The sequence below is a fragment of the Ambystoma mexicanum genome, chromosome 8 (genome assembly GCF_040938575.1).
Source record: "Ambystoma mexicanum isolate Mex_15411 chromosome 8, UKY_AmexF1_1, whole genome shotgun sequence".
NCBI classification, from domain to species: Eukaryota; Metazoa; Chordata; class Amphibia; order Caudata; family Ambystomatidae; genus Ambystoma; species Ambystoma mexicanum.
Genome location: NC_090929.1, coordinates 732,250,748 through 732,268,498, shown reverse-complemented (window position 1 = coordinate 732,268,498; position 17,751 = coordinate 732,250,748). Strand labels below are relative to the sequence as shown.

Below are 17,751 nucleotides of genomic sequence, written 5' to 3'. Positions count from 1 at the left end.
CAGAGCCTACGGCCACACCACACTGAATGCGCCCGATCTCGTCTGATCTCGGAAGCTAAGCAGTGTCGGGCCTAGTTAGTACCTGGATGGGAGACCGCCTGGGAATACCAGGTGCTGTAGGCTTTTTTGTGCTCCAAGTTCAGGAAGTGAGCCATTTCTCAATTGCCTTTCAAAACTGCAAGGTCTAGCCGACTAGATGCTTAAAAGTACAAAACTCACTAGGCCCAGAGCCTACGGCCACACCACACTGAATGCGCCTGATCTCGTCTGATCTCGGAAGCTAAGCAGTGTCGGGCCTAGTTAGTAACTGGATGGGAGACCGCCTGGGAATACCAGGTGCTGTAGGCTTTTTTGTGCTCCAAGTTCAGGAAGTGAGCCATTTCTCAATTGCCTTTCAAAACTGCAAGGTCTAGCCGACTAGATGCTTAAAAGTACAAAACTCACTAGGCCCAGAGCCTACGGCCACACCACACTGAATGCGCCCGATCTCGTCTGATCTCGGAAGCTAAGCAGTGTCGGGCCTAGTTAGTACCTGGATGGGAGACCGCCTGGGAATACCAGGTGCTGTAGACTTTTTTGTGCTCCAAATTCAGGAAGTGAGCCATTTCTCAATTGCCTTTCAAAACTGCAAGGTCTAGCCGACTAGATGCTTAAAAGTACAAAACTCACTAGGCCGAGAGCCTACGGCCACACCACACTGAATGCGCCCGATCTCGTCTGATCTCGGAAGCTAAGCAGTGTCGGGCCTAGTTAGTACCTGGATGGGAGACCGCCTGGGAATACCAGGTGCTGTAGGCTTTTTTGTGCTCCAAGTTCAGGAAGTGAGCCATTTCTCAATTGCCTTTCAAAACTGCAAGGTCTAGCCGACTAGATGCTTAAAAGTACAAAACTCACTAGGCCCAGAGCCTACACCCACACCACACTGAATGCGCCCGATCTCGTCTGATCTCGGAAGCTAAGCAGTGTCGGGCCTAGTTAGTACCTGGATGGGAGACCGCCTGGGAATACCAGGTGCTGTAGGCTTTTTTGTGCTCCAAATTCAGGAAGTGAGCCATTTCTCAATTGCCTTTCAAAACTGCAAGGTCTAGCCGACTAGATGCTTAAAAGTACAAAACTCACTAGGCCCAGAGCCTACGGCCACACCACACTGAATGCGCCCGATCTCGTCTGATCTCGGAAGCTAAGCAGTGTCGGGCCTAGTTAGTACCTGGATGGGAGACCGCCTGGGAATACCAGGTGCTGTAGGCTATTTTGTGCTCCATGATTAGTAATTGCACAACTTCTCAATTACTTTTCAAATTTGGTATGTTTCCAAAATAATTTTATCCCGTTTTATAGCGGAAATGTTGGACAACATTATGAGGGCTGGAGCTACCTATTTACATATAATTAGCATACAGGTAGTGTGTTCATGGGTAATAAATCGACTTTCACATGTAATGCAGTACAGAGAATATTGAGTCCTTCAAGAGGCATGAAAGAAAGCCGTTATTGTGTTGATTGTTCTCTCCACCTCCCTGCAACAGAAACAGGATGGATGGATTAAAGTTATCCTACCAGACATAGGAGTCCTGAATGGGCCCACCAGTCTTATATATCTCGCCTGATCGAGCCTGATCGAGCGCTGATCGAGCGATGAGCGTGGTATCATGTTGCAAGTGGCTGCATGGCTTAGCTTACTAAATGCAAATGCATAAGAGTAATATTCTTAGCATTTCTAGAGCCTACGGCCACACCACACTGAATGCGCCCGATCTCGTCTGATCTCGGAAGCTAAGCAGTGTCGGGCCTAGTTAGTACCTGGATGGGAGACCGCCTGGGAATACCAGGTGCTGTAGGCTTTTTTGTGCTCCAAGTTCAGGAAGTGAGCCATTTCTCAATTGCCTTTCAAAACTGCAAGGTCTAGCCGACTAGATGCTTAAAAGTACAAAACTCACTAGGACCAGAGCCTACGGCCACACCACACTGAATGCGCCCGATCTCGTCTGATCTCGGAAGCTAAGCAGTGTCGGGCCTAGTTAGTACCTGGATGGGAGACCGCCTGGGAATACCAGGTGCTGTAGGCTTTTTTGTGCTCCAAGTTCAGGAAGTGAGCCATTTCTCAATTGCCTTTCAAAACTGCAAGGTCTAGCCGACTAGATGCTTAAAAGTACAAAACTCACTAGGACCAGAGCCTACGGCCACACCACACTGAATGCGCCCGATCTCGTCTGATCTCGGAAGCTAAGCAGTGTCGGGCCTAGTTAGTACCTGGATGGGAGACCGCCTGGGAATACCAGGTGCTGTAGGCTTTTTTGTGCTCCAAGTTCAGGAAGTGAGCCATTTCTCAATTGCCTTTCAAAACTGCAAGGTCTAGCCGACTAGATGCTTAAAAGTACAAAACTCACTAGGCCCAGAGCCTACGGCCACACCACACTGAATGCGCCTGATCTCGTCTGATCTCGGAAGCTAAGCAGTGTCGGGCCTAGTTAGTAACTGGATGGGAGACCGCCTGGGAATACCAGGTGCTGTAGGCTTTTTTGTGCTCCAAGTTCAGGAAGTGAGCCATTTCTCAATTGCCTTTCAAAACTGCAAGGTCTAGCCGACTAGATGCTTAAAAGTACAAAACTCACTAGGCCCAGAGCCTACGGCCACACCACACTGAATGCGCCCGATCTCGTCTGATCTCGGAAGCTAAGCAGTGTCGGGCCTAGTTAGTACCTGGATGGGAGACCGCCTGGGAATACCAGGTGCTGTAGACTTTTTTGTGCTCCAAATTCAGGAAGTGAGCCATTTCTCAATTGCCTTTCAAAACTGCAAGGTCTAGCCGACTAGATGCTTAAAAGTACAAAACTCACTAGGCCGAGAGCCTACGGCCACACCACACTGAATGCGCCCGATCTCGTCTGATCTCGGAAGCTAAGCAGTGTCGGGCCTAGTTAGTACCTGGATGGGAGACCGCCTGGGAATACCAGGTGCTGTAGGCTTTTTTGTGCTCCAAGTTCAGGAAGTGAGCCATTTCTCAATTGCCTTTCAAAACTGCAAGGTCTAGCCGACTAGATGCTTAAAAGTACAAAACTCACTAGGCCCAGAGCCTACACCCACACCACACTGAATGCGCCCGATCTCGTCTGATCTCGGAAGCTAAGCAGTGTCGGGCCTAGTTAGTACCTGGATGGGAGACCGCCTGGGAATACCAGGTGCTGTAGGCTTTTTTGTGCTCCAAATTCAGGAAGTGAGCCATTTCTCAATTGCCTTTCAAAACTGCAAGGTCTAGCCGACTAGATGCTTAAAAGTACAAAACTCACTAGGCCCAGAGCCTACGGCCACACCACACTGAATGCGCCCGATCTCGTCTGATCTCGGAAGCTAAGCAGTGTCGGGCCTAGTTAGTACCTGGATGGGAGACCGCCTGGGAATACCAGGTGCTGTAGGCTATTTTGTGCTCCATGATTAGTAATTGCACAACTTCTCAATTACTTTTCAAATTTGGTATGTTTCCAAAATAATTTTATCCCGTTTTATAGCGGAAATGTTGGACAACATTATGAGGGCTGGAGCTACCTATTTACATATAATTAGCATACAGGTAGTGTGTTCATGGGTAATAAATCGACTTTCACATGTAATGCAGTACAGAGAATATTGAGTCCTTCAAGAGGCATGAAAGAAAGCCGTTATTGTGTTGATTGTTCTCTCCACCTCCCTGCAACAGAAACAGGATGGATGGATTAAAGTTATCCTACCAGACATAGGAGTCCTGAATGGGCCCACCAGTCTTATATATCTCGCCTGATCGAGCCTGATCGAGCGATGAGCGTGGTATCATGTTGCAAGTGGCTGCATGGCTTAGCTTACTAAATGCAAATGCATAAGAGTAATATTCTTAGCATTTCTAGAGCCTACGGCCACACCACACTAAGCAGTGTCGGGCCTAGTTAGTACCTGGATGGGAGACCGCCTGGGAATACCAGGTGCTGTAGGCTTTTTTGTGCTCCAAATTCAGGAAGTGAGCCATTTCTCAATTGCCTTTCAAAACTGCAAGGTCTAGCCGACTAGATGCTTAAAAGTACAAAACTCACTAGGCCGAGAGCCTACGGCCACACCACACTGAATGCGCCCGATCTCGTCTGATCTCGGAAGCTAAGCAGTGTCGGGCCTAGTTAGTACCTGGATGGGAGACCGCCTGGGAATACCAGGTGCTGTAGGCTTTTTTGTGCTCCAAGTTCAGGAAGTGAGCCATTTCTCAATTGCCTTTCAAAACTGCAAGGTCTAGCCGACTAGATGCTTAAAAGTACAAAACTCACTAGGACCAGAGCCTACGGCCACACCACACTGAATGCGCCCGATCTCGTCTGATCTCGGAAGCTAAGCAGTGTCGGGCCTAGTTAGTACCTGGATGGGAGACCGCCTGGGAATACCAGGTGCTGTAGGCTTTTTTGTGCTCCAAGTTCAGGAAGTGAGCCATTTCTCAATTGCCTTTCAAAACTGCAAGGTCTAGCCGACTAGATGCTTAAAAGTACAAAACTCACTAGGCCCAGAGCCTACGGCCACACCACACTGAATGCGCCTGATCTTGTCTGATCTCGGAAGCTAAGCAGTGTCGGGCCTAGTTAGTAACTGGATGGGAGACCGCCTGGGAATACCAGGTGCTGTAGGCTTTTTTGTGCTCCAAGTTCAGGAAGTGAGCCATTTCTCAATTGCCTTTCAAAACTGCAAGGTCTAGCCGACTAGATGCTTAAAAGTACAAAACTCACTAGGCCCAGAGCCTACGGCCACACCACACTGAATGCGCCCGATCTCGTCTGATCTCGGAAGCTAAGCAGTGTCGGGCCTAGTTAGTACCTGGATGGGAGACCGCCTGGGAATACCAGGTGCTGTAGACTTTTTTGTGCTCCAAATTCAGGAAGTGAGCCATTTCTCAATTGCCTTTCAAAACTGCAAGGTCTAGCCGACTAGATGCTTAAAAGTACAAAACTCACTAGGCCGAGAGCCTACGGCCACACCACACTGAATGCGCCCGATCTCGTCTGATCTCGGAAGCTAAGCAGTGTCGGGCCTAGTTAGTACCTGGATGGGAGACCGCCTGGGAATACCAGGTGCTGTAGGCTTTTTTGTGCTCCAAGTTCAGGAAGTGAGCCATTTCTCAATTGCCTTTCAAAACTGCAAGGTCTAGCCGACTAGATGCTTAAAAGTACAAAACTCACTAGGCCCAGAGCCTACACCCACACCACACTGAATGCGCCCGATCTCGTCTGATCTCGGAAGCTAAGCAGTGTCGGGCCTAGTTAGTACCTGGATGGGAGACCGCCTGGGAATACCAGGTGCTGTAGGCTTTTTTGTGCTCCAAATTCAGGAAGTGAGCCATTTCTCAATTGCCTTTCAAAACTGCAAGGTCTAGCCGACTAGATGCTTAAAAGTACAAAACTCACTAGGCCCAGAGCCTACGGCCACACCACACTGAATGCGCCCGATCTCGTCTGATCTCGGAAGCTAAGCAGTGTCGGGCCTAGTTAGTACCTGGATGGGAGACCGCCTGGGAATACCAGGTGCTGTAGGCTATTTTGTGCTCCATGATTAGTAATTGCACAACTTCTCAATTACTTTTCAAATTTGGTATGTTTCCAAAATAATTTTATCCCGTTTTATAGCGGAAATGTTGGACAACATTATGAGGGCTGGAGCTACCTATTTACATATAATTAGCATACAGGTAGTGTGTTCATGGGTAATAAATCGACTTTCACATGTAATGCAGTACAGAGAATATTGAGTCCTTCAAGAGGCATGAAAGAAAGCCGTTATTGTGTTGATTGTTCTCTCCACCTCCCTGCAACAGAAACAGGATGGATGGATTAAAGTTATCCTACCAGACATAGGAGTCCTGAATGGGCCCACCAGTCTTATATATCTCGCCTGATCGAGCCTGATCGAGCGCTGATCGAGCGATGAGCGTGGTATCATGTTGCAAGTGGCTGCATGGCTTAGCTTACTAAATGCAAATGCATAAGAGTAATATTCTTAGCATTTCTAGAGCCTACGGCCACACCACACTGAATGCGCCCGATCTCGTCTGATCTCGGAAGCTAAGCAGTGTCGGGCCTAGTTAGTACCTGGATGGGAGACCGCCTGGGAATACCAGGTGCTGTAGGCTTTTTCGTGCTCCAAGTTCAGGAAGTGAGCCATTTCTCAATTGCCTTTCAAAACTGCAAGGTCTAGCCGACTAGATGCTTAAAAGTACAAAACTCACTAGGCCCAGAGCCTACGGCCACACCACACTGAATGCGCCCGATCTCGTCTGATCTCGGAAGCTAAGCAGTGTCGGGCCTAGTTAGTACCTGGATGGGAGACCGCCTGGGAATACCAGGTGCTGTAGGCTTTTTTGTGCTCCAAATTCAGGAAGTGAGCCATTTCTCAATTGCCTTTCAAAACTGCAAGGTCTAGCCGACTAGATGCTTAAAAGTACAAAACTCACTAGGCCCAGAGCCTACGGCCACACCACACTGAATGCGCCCGATCTCGTCTGATCTCGGAAGCTAAGCAGTGTCGGGCCTAGTTAGTACCTGGATGGGAGACCGCCTGGGAATACCAGGTGCTGTAGGCTTTTTTGTGCTCCAAGTTCAGGAAGTGAGCCATTTCTCAATTGCCTTTCAAAACTGCAAGGTCTAGCCGACTAGATGCTTAAAAGTACAAAACTCACTAGGACCAGAGCCTACGGCCACACCACACTGAATGCGCCCGATCTCGTCTGATCTCGGAAGCTAAGCAGTGTCGGGCCTAGTTAGTACCTGGATGGGAGACCGCCTGGGAATACCAGGTGCTGTAGGCTTTTTTGTGCTCCAAGTTCAGGAAGTGAGCCATTTCTCAATTGCCTTTCAAAACTGCAAGGTCTAGCCGACTAGATGCTTAAAAGTACAAAACTCACTAGGCCCAGAGCCTACGGCCACACCACACTGAATGCGCCTGATCTCGTCTGATCTCGGAAGCTAAGCAGTGTCGGGCCTAGTTAGTAACTGGATGGGAGACCGCCTGGGAATACCAGGTGCTGTAGGCTTTTTTGTGCTCCAAGTTCAGGAAGTGAGCCATTTCTCAATTGCCTTTCAAAACTGCAAGGTCTAGCCGACTAGATGCTTAAAAGTACAAAACTCACTAGGCCCAGAGCCTACGGCCACACCACACTGAATGCGCCCGATCTCGTCTGATCTCGGAAGCTAAGCAGTGTCGGGCCTAGTTAGTACCTGGATGGGAGACCGCCTGGGAATACCAGGTGCTGTAGACTTTTTTGTGCTCCAAATTCAGGAAGTGAGCCATTTCTCAATTGCCTTTCAAAACTGCAAGGTCTAGCCGACTAGATGCTTAAAAGTACAAAACTCACTAGGCCGAGAGCCTACGGCCACACCACACTGAATGCGCCCGATCTCGTCTGATCTCGGAAGCTAAGCAGTGTCGGGCCTAGTTAGTACCTGGATGGGAGACCGCCTGGGAATACCAGGTGCTGTAGGCTTTTTTGTGCTCCAAGTTCAGGAAGTGAGCCATTTCTCAATTGCCTTTCAAAACTGCAAGGTCTAGCCGACTAGATGCTTAAAAGTACAAAACTCACTAGGCCCAGAGCCTACACCCACACCACACTGAATGCGCCCGATCTCGTCTGATCTCGGAAGCTAAGCAGTGTCGGGCCTAGTTAGTACCTGGATGGGAGACCGCCTGGGAATACCAGGTGCTGTAGGCTTTTTTGTGCTCCAAATTCAGGAAGTGAGCCATTTCTCAATTGCCTTTCAAAACTGCAAGGTCTAGCCGACTAGATGCTTAAAAGTACAAAACTCACTAGGCCCAGAGCCTACGGCCACACCACACTGAATGCGCCCGATCTCGTCTGATCTCGGAAGCTAAGCAGTGTCGGGCCTAGTTAGTACCTGGATGGGAGACCGCCTGGGAATACCAGGTGCTGTAGGCTATTTTGTGCTCCATGATTAGTAATTGCACAACTTCTCAATTACTTTTCAAATTTGGTATGTTTCCAAAATAATTTTATCCCGTTTTATAGCGGAAATGTTGGACAACATTATGAGGGCTGGAGCTACCTATTTACATATAATTAGCATACAGGTAGTGTGTTCATGGGTAATAAATCGACTTTCACATGTAATGCAGTACAGAGAATATTGAGTCCTTCAAGAGGCATGAAAGAAAGCCGTTATTGTGTTGATTGTTCTCTCCACCTCCCTGCAACAGAAACAGGATGGATGGATTAAAGTTATCCTACCAGACATAGGAGTCCTGAATGGGCCCACCAGTCTTATATATCTCGCCTGATCGAGCCTGATCGAGCGCTGATCGAGCGATGAGCGTGGTATCATGTTGCAAGTGGCTGCATGGCTTAGCTTACTAAATGCAAATGCATAAGAGTAATATTCTTAGCATTTCTAGAGCCTACGGCCACACCACACTGAATGCGCCCGATCTCGTCTGATCTCGGAAGCTAAGCAGTGTCGGGCCTAGTTAGTACCTGGATGGGAGACCGCCTGGGAATACCAGGTGCTGTAGGCTTTTTTGTGCTCCAAGTTCAGGAAGTGAGCCATTTCTCAATTGCCTTTCAAAACTGCAAGGTCTAGCCGACTAGATGCTTAAAAGTACAAAACTCACTAGGACCAGAGCCTACGGCCACACCACACTGAATGCGCCCGATCTCGTCTGATCTCGGAAGCTAAGCAGTGTCGGGCCTAGTTAGTACCTGGATGGGAGACCGCCTGGGAATACCAGGTGCTGTAGGCTTTTTTGTGCTCCAAGTTCAGGAAGTGAGCCATTTCTCAATTGCCTTTCAAAACTGCAAGGTCTAGCCGACTAGATGCTTAAAAGTACAAAACTCACTAGGACCAGAGCCTACGGCCACACCACACTGAATGCGCCCGATCTCGTCTGATCTCGGAAGCTAAGCAGTGTCGGGCCTAGTTAGTACCTGGATGGGAGACCGCCTGGGAATACCAGGTGCTGTAGGCTTTTTTGTGCTCCAAGTTCAGGAAGTGAGCCATTTCTCAATTGCCTTTCAAAACTGCAAGGTCTAGCCGACTAGATGCTTAAAAGTACAAAACTCACTAGGCCCAGAGCCTACGGCCACACCACACTGAATGCGCCTGATCTCGTCTGATCTCGGAAGCTAAGCAGTGTCGGGCCTAGTTAGTAACTGGATGGGAGACCGCCTGGGAATACCAGGTGCTGTAGGCTTTTTTGTGCTCCAAGTTCAGGAAGTGAGCCATTTCTCAATTGCCTTTCAAAACTGCAAGGTCTAGCCGACTAGATGCTTAAAAGTACAAAACTCACTAGGCCCAGAGCCTACGGCCACACCACACTGAATGCGCCCGATCTCGTCTGATCTCGGAAGCTAAGCAGTGTCGGGCCTAGTTAGTACCTGGATGGGAGACCGCCTGGGAATACCAGGTGCTGTAGACTTTTTTGTGCTCCAAATTCAGGAAGTGAGCCATTTCTCAATTGCCTTTCAAAACTGCAAGGTCTAGCCGACTAGATGCTTAAAAGTACAAAACTCACTAGGCCGAGAGCCTACGGCCACACCACACTGAATGCGCCCGATCTCGTCTGATCTCGGAAGCTAAGCAGTGTCGGGCCTAGTTAGTACCTGGATGGGAGACCGCCTGGGAATACCAGGTGCTGTAGGCTTTTTTGTGCTCCAAGTTCAGGAAGTGAGCCATTTCTCAATTGCCTTTCAAAACTGCAAGGTCTAGCCGACTAGATGCTTAAAAGTACAAAACTCACTAGGCCCAGAGCCTACACCCACACCACACTGAATGCGCCCGATCTCGTCTGATCTCGGAAGCTAAGCAGTGTCGGGCCTAGTTAGTACCTGGATGGGAGACCGCCTGGGAATACCAGGTGCTGTAGGCTTTTTTGTGCTCCAAATTCAGGAAGTGAGCCATTTCTCAATTGCCTTTCAAAACTGCAAGGTCTAGCCGACTAGATGCTTAAAAGTACAAAACTCACTAGGCCCAGAGCCTACGGCCACACCACACTGAATGCGCCCGATCTCGTCTGATCTCGGAAGCTAAGCAGTGTCGGGCCTAGTTAGTACCTGGATGGGAGACCGCCTGGGAATACCAGGTGCTGTAGGCTATTTTGTGCTCCATGATTAGTAATTGCACAACTTCTCAATTACTTTTCAAATTTGGTATGTTTCCAAAATAATGGTATCCCGTTTTATAGCGGAAATGTTGGACAACATCATGAGGGCTGGAGCTACCTATTTACATAGAACTAGCATACAGGTAGTGTGGTCATGGGTAATAAATCGACTTTCACATGTAATGCAGTACAGAGAATATTGAGTCCTTCAAGAGGCATGAAAGAAAGCCATTATTGTGTTGATTGTTCTCTCCACCTCCCTGCAACAGAAACAGGATGGATGGATTAAAGTTATCCTACCAGACATAGGAGTCCTGAATGGGCCCACCAGTCTTATATATCTCGCCTGATCGAGCGCTGATCGAGCGATGAGCGTGGTATCATGTTGCAAGTGGCTGCATGGCTTAGCTTACTAAATGCAAATGCATAAGAGTAATATTCTTAGCATTTCTAGAGCCTACGACCACACCACACTGAATGCGCCCGATCTCGTCTGATCTCGGAAGCTAAGCAGTGTCAGGCCTAGTTAGTACCTGGATGGGAGACCGCCTGGGAATACCAGGTGCTGTAGACTATTTTGTGCTCCATGATTAGTAATTGCGCAACTTCTCAATTACTTTTCAAATTTGGTATGTTTCCATAATAATTGTATCCCGTTTTATAGCGGAAATGTTGGACAACATCATGAGGGCTGGAGCTACCTATTTACATAGAATTAGCATACAGGTAGTGTGGTCATGGGTAATAAATCGACTTTCACATGTAATGCAGTACAGAGAATATTGAGTCCTTCAAGAGGCATGAAAGAAAGCCATTATTGTGTTGATTGTTCTCTCCACCTCCCTGCAACAGAAACAGGATGGATGGATTAAAGTTATCCTACCAGACATAGGAGTCCTGAATGGGCCCACCAGTCTTATATATCTCGCCTGATCGAGCGCTGATCGCGCGATGAGCGTGGTATCATGTTGCAAGTGGCTGCATGGCTTAGCTTACTAAATGACAATGCATAAGAGTAATATTCTTAGCATTTCTAGAGCCTACGGCCACACCACACTGAATGCGCCCGATCTTGTCTGATCTTGTAAGCTAAGCAGTGTCAGGACTAGTTAGTACCTGGATGGGAGACCGCCTGGGAATACCAGGTGCTGTAGGCTTTTTTGTGCTCCAAGTTCAGGAAGTGAGCCATTTCTCAATTGCCTTTCAAAACTGCAAGGTCTAGCCGACTAGATGCTTAAAAGTACAAAACTCACTAGGCCCAGAGCCTACACCCACACCACACTGAATGCGCCCGATCTCGTCTGATCTCGGAAGCTAAGCAGTGTCGGGCCTAGTTAGTACCTGGATGGGAGACCGCCTGGGAATACCAGGTGCTGTAGGCTTTTTTGTGCTCCAAATTCAGGAAGTGAGCCATTTCTCAATTGCCTTTCAAAACTGCAAGGTCTAGCCGACTAGATGCTTAAAAGTACAAAACTCACTAGGCCCAGAGCCTACGGCCACACCACACTGAATGCGCCCGATCTCGTCTGATCTCGGAAGCTAAGCAGTGTCGGGCCTAGTTAGTACCTGGATGGGAGACCGCCTGGGAATACCAGGTGCTGTAGGCTATTTTGTGCTCCATGATTAGTAATTGCACAACTTCTCAATTACTTTTCAAATTTGGTATGTTTCCAAAATAATTTTATCCCGTTTTATAGCGGAAATGTTGGACAACATTATGAGGGCTGGAGCTACCTATTTACATATAATTAGCATACAGGTAGTGTGTTCATGGGTAATAAATCGACTTTCACATGTAATGCAGTACAGAGAATATTGAGTCCTTCAAGAGGCATGAAAGAAAGCCGTTATTGTGTTGATTGTTCTCTCCACCTCCCTGCAACAGAAACAGGATGGATGGATTAAAGTTATCCTACCAGACATAGGAGTCCTGAATGGGCCCACCAGTCTTATATATCTCGCCTGATCGAGCCTGATCGAGCGCTGATCGAGCGATGAGCGTGGTATCATGTTGCAAGTGGCTGCATGGCTTAGCTTACTAAATGCAAATGCATAAGAGTAATATTCTTAGCATTTCTAGAGCCTACGGCCACACCACACTGAATGCGCCCGATCTCGTCTGATCTCGGAAGCTAAGCAGTGTCGGGCCTAGTTAGTACCTGGATGGGAGACCGCCTGGGAATACCAGGTGCTGTAGGCTTTTTTGTGCTCCAAGTTCAGGAAGTGAGCCATTTCTCAATTGCCTTTCAAAACTGCAAGGTCTAGCCGACTAGATGCTTAAAAGTACAAAACTCACTAGGCCCAGAGCCTACGGCCACACCACACTGAATGCGCCCGATCTCGTCTGATCTCGGAAGCTAAGCAGTGTCGGGCCTAGTTAGTACCTGGATGGGAGACCGCCTGGGAATACCAGGTGCTGTAGGCTTTTTTGTGCTCCAAGTTCAGGAAGTGAGCCATTTCTCAATTGCCTTTCAAAACTGCAAGGTCTAGCCGACTAGATGCTTAAAAGTACAAAACTCACTAGGCCCAGAGCCTACGGCCACACCACACTGAATGCGCCCGATCTCGTCTGATCTCGGAAGCTAAGCAGTGTCGGGCCTAGTTAGTACCTGGATGGGAGACCGCCTGGGAATACCAGGTGCTGTAGGCTATTTTGTGCTCCATGATTAGTAATTGCACAACTTCTCAATTACTTTTCAAATTTGGTATGTTTCCAAAATAATGGTATCCCGTTTTATAGCGGAAATGTTGGACAACATCATGAGGGCTGGAGCTACCTATTTACATAGAACTAGCATACAGGTAGTGTGGTCATGGGTAATAAATCGACTTTCACATGTAATGCAGTACAGAGAATATTGAGTCCTTCAAGAGGCATGAAAGAAAGCCATTATTGTGTTGATTGTTCTCTCCACCTCCCTGCAACAGAAACAGGATGGATGGATTAAAGTTATCCTACCAGACATAGGAGTCCTGAATGGGCCCACCAGTCTTATATATCTCGCCTGATCGAGCGCTGATCGAGCGATGAGCGTGGTATCATGTTGCAAGTGGCTGCATGGCTTAGCTTACTAAATGCAAATGCATAAGAGTAATATTCTTAGCATTTCTAGAGCCTACGACCACACCACACTGAATGCGCCCGATCTCGTCTGATCTCGGAAGCTAAGCAGTGTCAGGCCTAGTTAGTACCTGGATGGGAGACCGCCTGGGAATACCAGGTGCTGTAGACTATTTTGTGCTCCATGATTAGTAATTGCACAACTTCTCAATTACTTTTCAAATTTGGTATGTTTCCAAAATAATGGTATCCCGTTTTATAGCGGAAATGTTGGACAACATCATGAGGGCTGGAGCTACCTATTTACATAGAACTAGCATACAGGTAGTGTGGTCATGGGTAATAAATCGACTTTCACATGTAATGCAGTACAGAGAATATTGAGTCCTTCAAGAGGCATGAAAGAAAGCCATTATTGTGTTGATTGTTCTCTCCACCTCCCTGCAACAGAAACAGGATGGATGGATTAAAGTTATCCTACCAGACATAGGAGTCCTGAATGGGCCCACCAGTCTTATATATCTCGCCTGATCGAGCGCTGATCGAGCGATGAGCGTGGTATCATGTTGCAAGTGGCTGCATGGCTTAGCTTACTAAATGCAAATGCATAAGAGTAATATTCTTAGCATTTCTAGAGCCTACGACCACACCACACTGAATGCGCCCGATCTCGTCTGATCTCGGAAGCTAAGCAGTGTCGGGCCTAGTTAGTACCTGGATGGGAGACCGCCTGGGAATACCAGGTGCTGTAGGCTATTTTGTGCTCCATGATTAGTAATTGCACAACTTCTCAATTACTTTTCAAATTTGGTATGTTTCCAAAATAATTTTATCCCGTTTTATAGCGGAAATGTTGGACAACATTATGAGGGCTGGAGCTACCTATTTACATATAATTAGCATACAGGTAGTGTGTTCATGGGTAATAAATCGACTTTCACATGTAATGCAGTACAGAGAATATTGAGTCCTTCAAGAGGCATGAAAGAAAGCCGTTATTGTGTTGATTGTTCTCTCCACCTCCCTGCAACAGAAACAGGATGGATGGATTAAAGTTATCCTACCAGACATAGGAGTCCTGAATGGGCCCACCAGTCTTATATATCTCGCCTGATCGAGCCTGATCGAGCGCTGATCGAGCGATGAGCGTGGTATCATGTTGCAAGTGGCTGCATGGCTTAGCTTACTAAATGCAAATGCATAAGAGTAATATTCTTAGCATTTCTAGAGCCTACGGCCACACCACACTGAATGCGCCCGATCTCGTCTGATCTCGGAAGCTAAGCAGTGTCGGGCCTAGTTAGTACCTGGATGGGAGACCGCCTGGGAATACCAGGTGCTGTAGGCTTTTTCGTGCTCCAAGTTCAGGAAGTGAGCCATTTCTCAATTGCCTTTCAAAACTGCAAGGTCTAGCCGACTAGATGCTTAAAAGTACAAAACTCACTAGGCCCAGAGCCTACGGCCACACCACACTGAATGCGCCCGATCTCGTCTGATCTCGGAAGCTAAGCAGTGTCGGGCCTAGTTAGTACCTGGATGGGAGACCGCCTGGGAATACCAGGTGCTGTAGGCTTTTTTGTGCTCCAAATTCAGGAAGTGAGCCATTTCTCAATTGCCTTTCAAAACTGCAAGGTCTAGCCGACTAGATGCTTAAAAGTACAAAACTCACTAGGCCCAGAGCCTACGGCCACACCACACTGAATGCGCCCGATCTCGTCTGATCTCGGAAGCTAAGCAGTGTCGGGCCTAGTTAGTACCTGGATGGGAGACCGCCTGGGAATACCAGGTGCTGTAGGCTTTTTTGTGCTCCAAGTTCAGGAAGTGAGCCATTTCTCAATTGCCTTTCAAAACTGCAAGGTCTAGCCGACTAGATGCTTAAAAGTACAAAACTCACTAGGACCAGAGCCTACGGCCACACCACACTGAATGCGCCCGATCTCGTCTGATCTCGGAAGCTAAGCAGTGTCGGGCCTAGTTAGTACCTGGATGGGAGACCGCCTGGGAATACCAGGTGCTGTAGGCTTTTTTGTGCTCCAAGTTCAGGAAGTGAGCCATTTCTCAATTGCCTTTCAAAACTGCAAGGTCTAGCCGACTAGATGCTTAAAAGTACAAAACTCACTAGGCCCAGAGCCTACGGCCACACCACACTGAATGCGCCTGATCTCGTCTGATCTCGGAAGCTAAGCAGTGTCGGGCCTAGTTAGTAACTGGATGGGAGACCGCCTGGGAATACCAGGTGCTGTAGGCTTTTTTGTGCTCCAAGTTCAGGAAGTGAGCCATTTCTCAATTGCCTTTCAAAACTGCAAGGTCTAGCCGACTAGATGCTTAAAAGTACAAAACTCACTAGGCCCAGAGCCTACGGCCACACCACACTGAATGCGCCCGATCTCGTCTGATCTCGGAAGCTAAGCAGTGTCGGGCCTAGTTAGTACCTGGATGGGAGACCGCCTGGGAATACCAGGTGCTGTAGACTTTTTTGTGCTCCAAATTCAGGAAGTGAGCCATTTCTCAATTGCCTTTCAAAACTGCAAGGTCTAGCCGACTAGATGCTTAAAAGTACAAAACTCACTAGGCCGAGAGCCTACGGCCACACCACACTGAATGCGCCCGATCTCGTCTGATCTCGGAAGCTAAGCAGTGTCGGGCCTAGTTAGTACCTGGATGGGAGACCGCCTGGGAATACCAGGTGCTGTAGGCTTTTTTGTGCTCCAAGTTCAGGAAGTGAGCCATTTCTCAATTGCCTTTCAAAACTGCAAGGTCTAGCCGACTAGATGCTTAAAAGTACAAAACTCACTAGGCCCAGAGCCTACACCCACACCACACTGAATGCGCCCGATCTCGTCTGATCTCGGAAGCTAAGCAGTGTCGGGCCTAGTTAGTACCTGGATGGGAGACCGCCTGGGAATACCAGGTGCTGTAGGCTTTTTTGTGCTCCAAATTCAGGAAGTGAGCCATTTCTCAATTGCCTTTCAAAACTGCAAGGTCTAGCCGACTAGATGCTTAAAAGTACAAAACTCACTAGGCCCAGAGCCTACGGCCACACCACACTGAATGCGCCCGATCTCGTCTGATCTCGGAAGCTAAGCAGTGTCGGGCCTAGTTAGTACCTGGATGGGAGACCGCCTGGGAATACCAGGTGCTGTAGGCTATTTTGTGCTCCATGATTAGTAATTGCACAACTTCTCAATTACTTTTCAAATTTGGTATGTTTCCAAAATAATTTTATCCCGTTTTATAGCGGAAATGTTGGACAACATTATGAGGGCTGGAGCTACCTATTTACATATAATTAGCATACAGGTAGTGTGTTCATGGGTAATAAATCGACTTTCACATGTAATGCAGTACAGAGAATATTGAGTCCTTCAAGAGGCATGAAAGAAAGCCGTTATTGTGTTGATTGTTCTCTCCACCTCCCTGCAACAGAAACAGGATGGATGGATTAAAGTTATCCTACCAGACATAGGAGTCCTGAATGGGCCCACCAGTCTTATATATCTCGCCTGATCGAGCCTGATCGAGCGCTGATCGAGCGATGAGCGTGGTATCATGTTGCAAGTGGCTGCATGGCTTAGCTTACTAAATGCAAATGCATAAGAGTAATATTCTTAGCATTTCTAGAGCCTACGGCCACACCACACTGAATGCGCCCGATCTCGTCTGATCTCGGAAGCTAAGCAGTGTCGGGCCTAGTTAGTACCTGGATGGGAGACCGCCTGGGAATACCAGGTGCTGTAGGCTTTTTTGTGCTCCAAGTTCAGGAAGTGAGCCATTTCTCAATTGCCTTTCAAAACTGCAAGGTCTAGCCGACTAGATGCTTAAAAGTACAAAACTCACTAGGCCCAGAGCCTACGGCCACACCACACTGAATGCGCCCGATCTCGTCTGATCTCGGAAGCTAAGCAGTGTCGGGCCTAGTTAGTACCTGGATGGGAGACCGCCTGGGAATACCAGGTGCTGTAGGCTTTTTTGTGCTCCAAGTTCAGGAAGTGAGCCATTTCTCAATTGCCTTTCAAAACTGCAAGGTCTAGCCGACTAGATGCTTAAAAGTACAAAACTCACTAGGCCCAGAGCCTACGGCCACACCACACTGAATGCGCCCGATCTCGTCTGATCTCGGAAGCTAAGCAGTGTCGGGCCTAGTTAGTACCTGGATGGGAGACCGCCTGGGAATACCAGGTGCTGTAGGCTATTTTGTGCTCCATGATTAGTAATTGCACAACTTCTCAATTACTTTTCAAATTTGGTATGTTTCCAAAATAATGGTATCCCGTTTTATAGCGGAAATGTTGGACAACATCATGAGGGCTGGAGCTACCTATTTACATAGAACTAGCATACAGGTAGTGTGGTCATGGGTAATAAATCGACTTTCACATGTAATGCAGTACAGAGAATATTGAGTCCTTCAAGAGGCATGAAAGAAAGCCATTATTGTGTTGATTGTTCTCTCCACCTCCCTGCAACAGAAACAGGATGGATGGATTAAAGTTATCCTACCAGACATAGGAGTCCTGAATGGGCCCACCAGTCTTATATATCTCGCCTGATCGAGCGCTGATCGAGCGATGAGCGTGGTA

General features: G+C 47.9%; 58 non-coding genes and 1 pseudogene across 58 annotated transcripts; all 59 read left to right on the top strand.

Moving 5' to 3' along the window:
* The first annotated feature begins 4 nt into the window (after nt 1–4).
* On the top strand, nt 5–123 carry LOC138477608 (5S ribosomal RNA). Its single transcript, XR_011271551.1, has one exon. It is a non-coding gene; the product is annotated as a 5S ribosomal RNA (ribosomal RNA).
* A 106-nt stretch (nt 124–229) lies between these two features.
* Nucleotides 230–348, top strand: LOC138479996 (5S ribosomal RNA). Its single transcript, XR_011273719.1, has one exon. It is a non-coding gene; the product is annotated as a 5S ribosomal RNA (ribosomal RNA).
* Nucleotides 349–454: 106 nt separating this feature from the next.
* Nucleotides 455–573, top strand: LOC138478589 (5S ribosomal RNA). The gene has a single exon (XR_011272442.1). It is a non-coding gene; the product is annotated as a 5S ribosomal RNA (ribosomal RNA).
* Nucleotides 574–679: 106 nt separating this feature from the next.
* On the top strand, nt 680–798 carry LOC138477607 (5S ribosomal RNA). The gene has a single exon (XR_011271550.1). It is a non-coding gene; the product is annotated as a 5S ribosomal RNA (ribosomal RNA).
* A 106-nt stretch (nt 799–904) lies between these two features.
* On the top strand, nt 905–1,023 carry LOC138479493 (5S ribosomal RNA). Its single transcript, XR_011273263.1, has one exon. It is a non-coding gene; the product is annotated as a 5S ribosomal RNA (ribosomal RNA).
* A 106-nt stretch (nt 1,024–1,129) lies between these two features.
* On the top strand, nt 1,130–1,248 carry LOC138477606 (5S ribosomal RNA). The gene has a single exon (XR_011271549.1). It is a non-coding gene; the product is annotated as a 5S ribosomal RNA (ribosomal RNA).
* A 474-nt stretch (nt 1,249–1,722) lies between these two features.
* On the top strand, nt 1,723–1,841 carry LOC138477604 (5S ribosomal RNA). Its single transcript, XR_011271547.1, has one exon. It is a non-coding gene; the product is annotated as a 5S ribosomal RNA (ribosomal RNA).
* Nucleotides 1,842–1,947: 106 nt separating this feature from the next.
* LOC138477602 (5S ribosomal RNA) lies at nt 1,948–2,066 on the top strand. The gene has a single exon (XR_011271546.1). It is a non-coding gene; the product is annotated as a 5S ribosomal RNA (ribosomal RNA).
* Nucleotides 2,067–2,172: 106 nt separating this feature from the next.
* On the top strand, nt 2,173–2,291 carry LOC138477601 (5S ribosomal RNA). The gene has a single exon (XR_011271545.1). It is a non-coding gene; the product is annotated as a 5S ribosomal RNA (ribosomal RNA).
* A 106-nt stretch (nt 2,292–2,397) lies between these two features.
* Nucleotides 2,398–2,516, top strand: LOC138479995 (5S ribosomal RNA). The gene has a single exon (XR_011273718.1). It is a non-coding gene; the product is annotated as a 5S ribosomal RNA (ribosomal RNA).
* A 106-nt stretch (nt 2,517–2,622) lies between these two features.
* LOC138478588 (5S ribosomal RNA) lies at nt 2,623–2,741 on the top strand. The gene has a single exon (XR_011272441.1). It is a non-coding gene; the product is annotated as a 5S ribosomal RNA (ribosomal RNA).
* Nucleotides 2,742–2,847: 106 nt separating this feature from the next.
* On the top strand, nt 2,848–2,966 carry LOC138477600 (5S ribosomal RNA). The gene has a single exon (XR_011271544.1). It is a non-coding gene; the product is annotated as a 5S ribosomal RNA (ribosomal RNA).
* A 106-nt stretch (nt 2,967–3,072) lies between these two features.
* LOC138479492 (5S ribosomal RNA) lies at nt 3,073–3,191 on the top strand. Its single transcript, XR_011273262.1, has one exon. It is a non-coding gene; the product is annotated as a 5S ribosomal RNA (ribosomal RNA).
* Nucleotides 3,192–3,297: 106 nt separating this feature from the next.
* LOC138477599 (5S ribosomal RNA) lies at nt 3,298–3,416 on the top strand. Its single transcript, XR_011271543.1, has one exon. It is a non-coding gene; the product is annotated as a 5S ribosomal RNA (ribosomal RNA).
* A 655-nt stretch (nt 3,417–4,071) lies between these two features.
* LOC138477598 (5S ribosomal RNA) lies at nt 4,072–4,190 on the top strand. The gene has a single exon (XR_011271542.1). It is a non-coding gene; the product is annotated as a 5S ribosomal RNA (ribosomal RNA).
* A 106-nt stretch (nt 4,191–4,296) lies between these two features.
* On the top strand, nt 4,297–4,415 carry LOC138477597 (5S ribosomal RNA). The gene has a single exon (XR_011271541.1). It is a non-coding gene; the product is annotated as a 5S ribosomal RNA (ribosomal RNA).
* A 106-nt stretch (nt 4,416–4,521) lies between these two features.
* Nucleotides 4,522–4,640, top strand: LOC138480408 (5S ribosomal RNA). Its single transcript, XR_011274086.1, has one exon. It is a non-coding gene; the product is annotated as a 5S ribosomal RNA (ribosomal RNA).
* A 106-nt stretch (nt 4,641–4,746) lies between these two features.
* LOC138478587 (5S ribosomal RNA) lies at nt 4,747–4,865 on the top strand. The gene has a single exon (XR_011272440.1). It is a non-coding gene; the product is annotated as a 5S ribosomal RNA (ribosomal RNA).
* A 106-nt stretch (nt 4,866–4,971) lies between these two features.
* On the top strand, nt 4,972–5,090 carry LOC138477596 (5S ribosomal RNA). The gene has a single exon (XR_011271540.1). It is a non-coding gene; the product is annotated as a 5S ribosomal RNA (ribosomal RNA).
* A 106-nt stretch (nt 5,091–5,196) lies between these two features.
* Nucleotides 5,197–5,315, top strand: LOC138479491 (5S ribosomal RNA). The gene has a single exon (XR_011273261.1). It is a non-coding gene; the product is annotated as a 5S ribosomal RNA (ribosomal RNA).
* Nucleotides 5,316–5,421: 106 nt separating this feature from the next.
* Nucleotides 5,422–5,540, top strand: LOC138477595 (5S ribosomal RNA). Its single transcript, XR_011271539.1, has one exon. It is a non-coding gene; the product is annotated as a 5S ribosomal RNA (ribosomal RNA).
* Nucleotides 5,541–6,014: 474 nt separating this feature from the next.
* On the top strand, nt 6,015–6,133 carry LOC138477594 (5S ribosomal RNA). Its single transcript, XR_011271538.1, has one exon. It is a non-coding gene; the product is annotated as a 5S ribosomal RNA (ribosomal RNA).
* A 106-nt stretch (nt 6,134–6,239) lies between these two features.
* On the top strand, nt 6,240–6,358 carry LOC138477591 (5S ribosomal RNA). Its single transcript, XR_011271536.1, has one exon. It is a non-coding gene; the product is annotated as a 5S ribosomal RNA (ribosomal RNA).
* Nucleotides 6,359–6,464: 106 nt separating this feature from the next.
* LOC138477590 (5S ribosomal RNA) lies at nt 6,465–6,583 on the top strand. The gene has a single exon (XR_011271535.1). It is a non-coding gene; the product is annotated as a 5S ribosomal RNA (ribosomal RNA).
* A 106-nt stretch (nt 6,584–6,689) lies between these two features.
* LOC138477589 (5S ribosomal RNA) lies at nt 6,690–6,808 on the top strand. The gene has a single exon (XR_011271534.1). It is a non-coding gene; the product is annotated as a 5S ribosomal RNA (ribosomal RNA).
* A 106-nt stretch (nt 6,809–6,914) lies between these two features.
* Nucleotides 6,915–7,033, top strand: LOC138479994 (5S ribosomal RNA). Its single transcript, XR_011273717.1, has one exon. It is a non-coding gene; the product is annotated as a 5S ribosomal RNA (ribosomal RNA).
* Nucleotides 7,034–7,139: 106 nt separating this feature from the next.
* On the top strand, nt 7,140–7,258 carry LOC138478586 (5S ribosomal RNA). The gene has a single exon (XR_011272439.1). It is a non-coding gene; the product is annotated as a 5S ribosomal RNA (ribosomal RNA).
* A 106-nt stretch (nt 7,259–7,364) lies between these two features.
* On the top strand, nt 7,365–7,483 carry LOC138477588 (5S ribosomal RNA). The gene has a single exon (XR_011271533.1). It is a non-coding gene; the product is annotated as a 5S ribosomal RNA (ribosomal RNA).
* Nucleotides 7,484–7,589: 106 nt separating this feature from the next.
* LOC138479490 (5S ribosomal RNA) lies at nt 7,590–7,708 on the top strand. The gene has a single exon (XR_011273260.1). It is a non-coding gene; the product is annotated as a 5S ribosomal RNA (ribosomal RNA).
* Nucleotides 7,709–7,814: 106 nt separating this feature from the next.
* Nucleotides 7,815–7,933, top strand: LOC138477587 (5S ribosomal RNA). Its single transcript, XR_011271532.1, has one exon. It is a non-coding gene; the product is annotated as a 5S ribosomal RNA (ribosomal RNA).
* A 474-nt stretch (nt 7,934–8,407) lies between these two features.
* On the top strand, nt 8,408–8,526 carry LOC138477586 (5S ribosomal RNA). The gene has a single exon (XR_011271531.1). It is a non-coding gene; the product is annotated as a 5S ribosomal RNA (ribosomal RNA).
* A 106-nt stretch (nt 8,527–8,632) lies between these two features.
* Nucleotides 8,633–8,751, top strand: LOC138477585 (5S ribosomal RNA). The gene has a single exon (XR_011271530.1). It is a non-coding gene; the product is annotated as a 5S ribosomal RNA (ribosomal RNA).
* A 106-nt stretch (nt 8,752–8,857) lies between these two features.
* On the top strand, nt 8,858–8,976 carry LOC138477584 (5S ribosomal RNA). The gene has a single exon (XR_011271529.1). It is a non-coding gene; the product is annotated as a 5S ribosomal RNA (ribosomal RNA).
* A 106-nt stretch (nt 8,977–9,082) lies between these two features.
* On the top strand, nt 9,083–9,201 carry LOC138479992 (5S ribosomal RNA). The gene has a single exon (XR_011273716.1). It is a non-coding gene; the product is annotated as a 5S ribosomal RNA (ribosomal RNA).
* A 106-nt stretch (nt 9,202–9,307) lies between these two features.
* Nucleotides 9,308–9,426, top strand: LOC138478585 (5S ribosomal RNA). The gene has a single exon (XR_011272438.1). It is a non-coding gene; the product is annotated as a 5S ribosomal RNA (ribosomal RNA).
* Nucleotides 9,427–9,532: 106 nt separating this feature from the next.
* LOC138477583 (5S ribosomal RNA) lies at nt 9,533–9,651 on the top strand. The gene has a single exon (XR_011271528.1). It is a non-coding gene; the product is annotated as a 5S ribosomal RNA (ribosomal RNA).
* Nucleotides 9,652–9,757: 106 nt separating this feature from the next.
* LOC138479489 (5S ribosomal RNA) lies at nt 9,758–9,876 on the top strand. The gene has a single exon (XR_011273259.1). It is a non-coding gene; the product is annotated as a 5S ribosomal RNA (ribosomal RNA).
* A 106-nt stretch (nt 9,877–9,982) lies between these two features.
* LOC138477582 (5S ribosomal RNA) lies at nt 9,983–10,101 on the top strand. Its single transcript, XR_011271527.1, has one exon. It is a non-coding gene; the product is annotated as a 5S ribosomal RNA (ribosomal RNA).
* A 464-nt stretch (nt 10,102–10,565) lies between these two features.
* Nucleotides 10,566–10,684, top strand: LOC138480397 (5S ribosomal RNA). Its single transcript, XR_011274076.1, has one exon. It is a non-coding gene; the product is annotated as a 5S ribosomal RNA (ribosomal RNA).
* A 464-nt stretch (nt 10,685–11,148) lies between these two features.
* LOC138474649 (5S ribosomal RNA) lies at nt 11,149–11,267 on the top strand (annotated as a pseudogene).
* Nucleotides 11,268–11,373: 106 nt separating this feature from the next.
* LOC138479487 (5S ribosomal RNA) lies at nt 11,374–11,492 on the top strand. Its single transcript, XR_011273257.1, has one exon. It is a non-coding gene; the product is annotated as a 5S ribosomal RNA (ribosomal RNA).
* Nucleotides 11,493–11,598: 106 nt separating this feature from the next.
* LOC138477579 (5S ribosomal RNA) lies at nt 11,599–11,717 on the top strand. The gene has a single exon (XR_011271525.1). It is a non-coding gene; the product is annotated as a 5S ribosomal RNA (ribosomal RNA).
* A 474-nt stretch (nt 11,718–12,191) lies between these two features.
* On the top strand, nt 12,192–12,310 carry LOC138477578 (5S ribosomal RNA). Its single transcript, XR_011271524.1, has one exon. It is a non-coding gene; the product is annotated as a 5S ribosomal RNA (ribosomal RNA).
* Nucleotides 12,311–12,416: 106 nt separating this feature from the next.
* LOC138477577 (5S ribosomal RNA) lies at nt 12,417–12,535 on the top strand. The gene has a single exon (XR_011271523.1). It is a non-coding gene; the product is annotated as a 5S ribosomal RNA (ribosomal RNA).
* A 106-nt stretch (nt 12,536–12,641) lies between these two features.
* LOC138477576 (5S ribosomal RNA) lies at nt 12,642–12,760 on the top strand. The gene has a single exon (XR_011271522.1). It is a non-coding gene; the product is annotated as a 5S ribosomal RNA (ribosomal RNA).
* Nucleotides 12,761–13,224: 464 nt separating this feature from the next.
* On the top strand, nt 13,225–13,343 carry LOC138480396 (5S ribosomal RNA). The gene has a single exon (XR_011274075.1). It is a non-coding gene; the product is annotated as a 5S ribosomal RNA (ribosomal RNA).
* Nucleotides 13,344–13,807: 464 nt separating this feature from the next.
* Nucleotides 13,808–13,926, top strand: LOC138478710 (5S ribosomal RNA). The gene has a single exon (XR_011272552.1). It is a non-coding gene; the product is annotated as a 5S ribosomal RNA (ribosomal RNA).
* Nucleotides 13,927–14,400: 474 nt separating this feature from the next.
* Nucleotides 14,401–14,519, top strand: LOC138477575 (5S ribosomal RNA). Its single transcript, XR_011271521.1, has one exon. It is a non-coding gene; the product is annotated as a 5S ribosomal RNA (ribosomal RNA).
* Nucleotides 14,520–14,625: 106 nt separating this feature from the next.
* On the top strand, nt 14,626–14,744 carry LOC138477574 (5S ribosomal RNA). Its single transcript, XR_011271520.1, has one exon. It is a non-coding gene; the product is annotated as a 5S ribosomal RNA (ribosomal RNA).
* Nucleotides 14,745–14,850: 106 nt separating this feature from the next.
* Nucleotides 14,851–14,969, top strand: LOC138477573 (5S ribosomal RNA). Its single transcript, XR_011271519.1, has one exon. It is a non-coding gene; the product is annotated as a 5S ribosomal RNA (ribosomal RNA).
* A 106-nt stretch (nt 14,970–15,075) lies between these two features.
* Nucleotides 15,076–15,194, top strand: LOC138477572 (5S ribosomal RNA). The gene has a single exon (XR_011271518.1). It is a non-coding gene; the product is annotated as a 5S ribosomal RNA (ribosomal RNA).
* Nucleotides 15,195–15,300: 106 nt separating this feature from the next.
* LOC138479991 (5S ribosomal RNA) lies at nt 15,301–15,419 on the top strand. The gene has a single exon (XR_011273715.1). It is a non-coding gene; the product is annotated as a 5S ribosomal RNA (ribosomal RNA).
* Nucleotides 15,420–15,525: 106 nt separating this feature from the next.
* LOC138478584 (5S ribosomal RNA) lies at nt 15,526–15,644 on the top strand. The gene has a single exon (XR_011272437.1). It is a non-coding gene; the product is annotated as a 5S ribosomal RNA (ribosomal RNA).
* A 106-nt stretch (nt 15,645–15,750) lies between these two features.
* On the top strand, nt 15,751–15,869 carry LOC138477571 (5S ribosomal RNA). Its single transcript, XR_011271517.1, has one exon. It is a non-coding gene; the product is annotated as a 5S ribosomal RNA (ribosomal RNA).
* Nucleotides 15,870–15,975: 106 nt separating this feature from the next.
* LOC138479485 (5S ribosomal RNA) lies at nt 15,976–16,094 on the top strand. Its single transcript, XR_011273256.1, has one exon. It is a non-coding gene; the product is annotated as a 5S ribosomal RNA (ribosomal RNA).
* A 106-nt stretch (nt 16,095–16,200) lies between these two features.
* LOC138477569 (5S ribosomal RNA) lies at nt 16,201–16,319 on the top strand. Its single transcript, XR_011271516.1, has one exon. It is a non-coding gene; the product is annotated as a 5S ribosomal RNA (ribosomal RNA).
* A 474-nt stretch (nt 16,320–16,793) lies between these two features.
* On the top strand, nt 16,794–16,912 carry LOC138477567 (5S ribosomal RNA). The gene has a single exon (XR_011271514.1). It is a non-coding gene; the product is annotated as a 5S ribosomal RNA (ribosomal RNA).
* A 106-nt stretch (nt 16,913–17,018) lies between these two features.
* Nucleotides 17,019–17,137, top strand: LOC138477566 (5S ribosomal RNA). The gene has a single exon (XR_011271513.1). It is a non-coding gene; the product is annotated as a 5S ribosomal RNA (ribosomal RNA).
* Nucleotides 17,138–17,243: 106 nt separating this feature from the next.
* LOC138477565 (5S ribosomal RNA) lies at nt 17,244–17,362 on the top strand. Its single transcript, XR_011271512.1, has one exon. It is a non-coding gene; the product is annotated as a 5S ribosomal RNA (ribosomal RNA).
* The last annotated feature ends 389 nt before the right edge of the window (nt 17,363–17,751 follow it).